Source organism: Coptis chinensis, chromosome 9, assembly GCF_015680905.1.
Source record: "Coptis chinensis isolate HL-2020 chromosome 9, ASM1568090v1, whole genome shotgun sequence".
Taxonomy (NCBI): domain Eukaryota; kingdom Viridiplantae; phylum Streptophyta; class Magnoliopsida; order Ranunculales; family Ranunculaceae; genus Coptis; species Coptis chinensis.
In genome coordinates this window covers 42,769,059-42,773,804 of record NC_141464.1, presented here as the reverse complement: position 1 = coordinate 42,773,804, position 4,746 = coordinate 42,769,059, and positions in this window count along the sequence as shown.

Genomic DNA, 4,746 nt, shown 5'->3' with positions numbered 1-4,746 from the left:
GTGGTTTATGGAAGGGCTAATGAAAGGCTCGATGGGGCTTAATTAGCGAAAAAATTCATAGGTTTGAATTTCCGCTATATCGATCCAAAAGAGGGCCTAAATTCTCGCTTAGATATGGTTTAGTGATCAAGCAAGTGGACGGTGATTTCTCTATCCGGATTTTACTTCTCCCTTGTGTCATTTCTCAAATGTTTCGCTTCATATAAGGCTTTAGGCTATATTCTCACAGGATTTGTAGAATAAGTACTCTAGCCTAGATTTTAAACTTATCGCTAACAATCATAGATACTCATGTAATATATTTATAGATAGATGTAAAGATTATTACCTATATATTAACCTAAGTTTCTAACAATTATTCTCGACGCTAACAGCCTATTGAGACTTCTAGATTGTTAAGAGCATGGAGAAAGAAACAATACCAATATTCCTAAGTGTATAGCATAACTTATTTATTTTATATTTTGAATTTTGAAATTTTAACTAGAAAACAAATGCATATTATACATATTTATATCCTAGCAGATGTCTTAATTACACGGTTTCTATGCCCCAAAAACAAGAAGCATGCTTTGTCCTCAATGCATTTAAATAAAGAGGGTAGAAAAAATACCATTCAAGCGCCGCGGAAATTCAGAAACATCCGCGAAAAACAAGGTTAGAACGCCTCTAATATAGGAAATAAAACCGACGAACTCTATAAAGAGTTCCACCCATTATGGGGTTAAAAGAATTAAATTGCTTGGGACATAAGCGCATTAATTAATGTAAACTAAAACTTACCTCCACTCCCCACTGTTATTCATCATCTTCGTCATCCTCTACTTCTATAAAGAAGTGAGGCTCCTTCGGCCCCGCCATGCTATGATAATTTGCCAGCTTCACGCCATTTATCATCTATGGTTGCTAACCTATTAAGTGCCACTTGGTCGATGGGGGGTGTGGTGCAACTGGTGAGGTTGTATCCGCCACCCTTGCCAAGTCATTGACGGAAAGATCGAATAATACTATTGGTGGTCGACCGGTCTACCCTAATCCAATCCGCGGAAACGGTACAAAAAATAGGAAAGAAACATAGCATAATACGGTGAAATTAGAACAGGCATAAGAAGGTACTTATGTCTCATGGTATGGGCTCGTGCTAAACTAGACATCAAAATTCGGGAAGGTCATAGAACCGGCCCCCCGCGGGCTAAAGCAAAGAAAAACGCCGCAAGTGGCGCGCCATTCACGTAAGAAAAACGCCATTCCCCTAAAATGTTTAGCATAATCCAAAACATAATAGTTCCTATGTTCATGGACAAAGCTACAAGCGGCAACGTTATAGTCCCTTTGGTCCTCAATACGGAAAATGCCCCCCCCATAAGCCTCGCGGCAAAACTCATAAGTGTAGACATGCATATTATCGAATCCAATAGCACCATGGGTCTTGTATCTCACCGGGCATAGCAAGTCCAAGAACAAATGCTAGCAAGAACCCGTAATTTCCATTGGTTCATCGTTAATGTTGATGGAGAACACTTGTTCTCCATCCGGTCTCTCAAAGAAAATGCAGGTTATTATAAAAATAAGATGCAAAGTCTCGGAGAATAAAGTTCACCGGTCTTACCATAAGAGGTTCCTACCAACGATGTGATCACTCGCTAAAACCAAGCACCGTAAGTAGTGCTTTTGGAACAAATCTTCGAAAGATCTGTTCGTATTATTATAGGAGATGTCATCTCAAAACTACGCCCGAACAGCTGCGAAAACAACCGGCACAAGTCGCTGAAAACCGAATTTTTCTGGTCCACGAAGTCGGTATGCCGAAGGTAATTAACTAGGGCGCGAGTCAGCTCTTTGTATTTTGGAATTCCAGTGTTTGAGCGCCGAAGTCGCTTTGACTTTGGCGCTGGCGCCTCGAGCAAAATTTTTCGTGTCGGTGTAGAGCGCGAAAGGCCCGAAAGCGCCTGCTGATTTGCTAAAATGGAGACGTAAACGCGGGAATCGCTGGGTGAAGGGTGCGTGATGGAAGTTAGATGTAGTGTGAGTTGTGAGTGTAGAATGTATGAAGTTTATATAGGTTTTAAGTTGCTAAAACGGATCGAAGTTGCCATAAAGTATTTACGGCAGGTTTCGAAATCCTAAAATTTCCAAACCCTAAAACGGAAACAACTCATTTTCTTGATTCTAATTCAAACCCAAAAGATCTTTTAGGTTGATTTTATGATTGAATGTACCTATTTAATCTAGATTTCATCCTACAATGATTCTCAATGATAGATATGCCTAAACGGCCATATTTTCACCTTACTCCGCAATAAATTCTAACACTATGGTTATATAAAAATAAAGCTTGAATTGATAAAACCACCCCCAAACAAGTTGGGAAGGTGGGATCAATATGAAACAACCACACATACTGAAAATAACCCCTTATATTAAAATTTTCATTCGGAGTACCTTTCACTACAAAATTCAAAATATGAAAATAAAAGTTACATTACAATAAAAACAACAAAAATAAATAAAACAACAACCACTATCAATCCTCAAACTTCTAAACACCTCGCCATCATCGCGGTGGCGGAGGGCACACTCTCTAGTGGTGGCTCCTGGCTCCCCGGGTCCAAGGTCAGCTAGCCATCCTTCGCCGACGACGCCATGCCTCGAAGTCGTGGTCCTCGGAAGCAGAGTCCAGATGAGGTGGGAAGCGCGGTAAGCATATCCACTCTAAACGGCTACTGGCTTCCATCTCAGCCTCCCGTTGTTCCCATCTCTCATCCCTCTCCGCGCGGATCTCGGTTGTGATGAATAGTCGCCTGTCGAGTCCCGGAGGTATGCAGACAGATAGTGTTTAGTGAACGATGCCCCTATGAAGCATAGCCATGCGCTCGTGATCGACCAACACCTCCGGAAGGCATCCGTGATCAAAGCAAGTCACGCCCTCCTCATCCTCCTCAATCATCCTCATCCTCCTCCTCTATCTCATCCCGTTCTATCCGCGGGCAATATATTGTTGTTGGACACACTCCCCTATAGATACGCGGGTTACGTGTGGTAATGTAAATCCTATCGACGGAGTCGCTTTCATCTTCAAGATGATCTTGGTAATTAACACGTGAAGAGGTGCCAAAGACTTTCCGACCCCTCTAATCATGCTCAGCAAGAAAACTCCAAGATACAGAAATCGTATTCCGCCCCCGAGTACCCATAAGATGTGGAGGCAGGCGGATCGATGTCACCGACCTTGTCCTTCCCTTTAGGACATTCCGACTAATCCATCGAGTCAGAAATACCGGGTTGGTCCCGGTGGATGCCCGGCGAACACAATGGGAGTTTGTATTGTAGCTCCCATTGATGATAATCACGCCCATCAAAGCTCTACCCCCTCACAAACCGGGGCTCCTCGTAAAAGTGGCATCCAGATGGATTCTAGGCGAATGCCTAGAATCTCACCTAACAAATCCAAGAGTCAACTCCTTCCTCTTCTTCCTTACCAACACAAAATCCTACTCCCTCCAACTCCCCGGTGTTCAGAACCGCCGGACCAAGTCTTCGTGGTAGAAGGCTTCGGGTCGAAAGTACCACAAACTACTCCAGTCTCTACTAGCCATTCGTCACCGTGAAAACGGCGTGAAAGTGGTCGGCAAATGAAAACTTGCTCCTGTGAAAATTCGGGCGTTGTTGAGCCATCTAGTGTTTGGAATGGATGGGGGTTGAAATGTGATGTGGTGGTGGGATTTTAATAGGCCGGGTTAAACAACAGTGGTGGTGGTGGAGTGGTGGTGGCCAATAAAGACAAAAATTATGAATTTTTCGGTGGGTTTTAGTGATGGAAATCGTGCGGGGTTGTGGTGGTATTGTTTTAGAGAAGATTTGGGTTGGGATTTGATTTTTGGCTGGGTTTATTGTATTTTCTTTTTAATTTTTATTTTGTTTTAGGTTTTGGAGCTTTGTTAATGGCGGAATGGAGGAAGAAACGATGAACTGCTCGCGGAGGTAAGGGCGCTGATCGCTACTGCCGGTGGTGGTGCTGGCCAAGCCCAAGCCCAAAATCGAAATTTTGATTTTTTCGATTTTTTCGCTAACTTCAAATCAAAATTGCCGCTTCGCTATCGGGTCCGATTTTTTTAATGAGATATGGAAATGATCAGGAGAGAATTTCCTATCCAATGATCCATAAAACACTCTATTCCGACTTCAGATGACATATAGATAGTGGAAAACGCCTCAAAGTGCGTGCATGACGAAGTTATGCTTAACTAATGAACTCTAAATTAATAGATTATGTCAATCCGAATCGTAATACAATAAAACGGCCTAAGCAACTCTAATGGGACATAAAACATTTTAGTATCGAACATTTAACATTCTTGACCCCCAAACAAATTTTTACAATGAAGCTTAGAAAATTTGTTTTAGCAAATGGTCTTTTAAAGTCGATTCGAGACTTCCTAGATTACGTGTTTATTTTATTTTTTTATTTATTTATTTATTTTATTTTATTTTTTTTTTTTATTTTTATTTATTTTTTTTTTTTTAACAAGGAAAAACAATAAGCAATAAAGACATAATTCACACCATAGAGAAACATGACTCAAAAATGGTGAAAAACATGCAAGAGTGGAAAACGGAACTATGTGAACCGTGGACTTAGGATCCGTACTTTACAGCCACACACTCCATAGGGAGAGGCCCGGTTACCTTTAATGGTGCACTCACCAATATATTAAAGTGAAAGGAAGTGCACCAAACACGTAAATT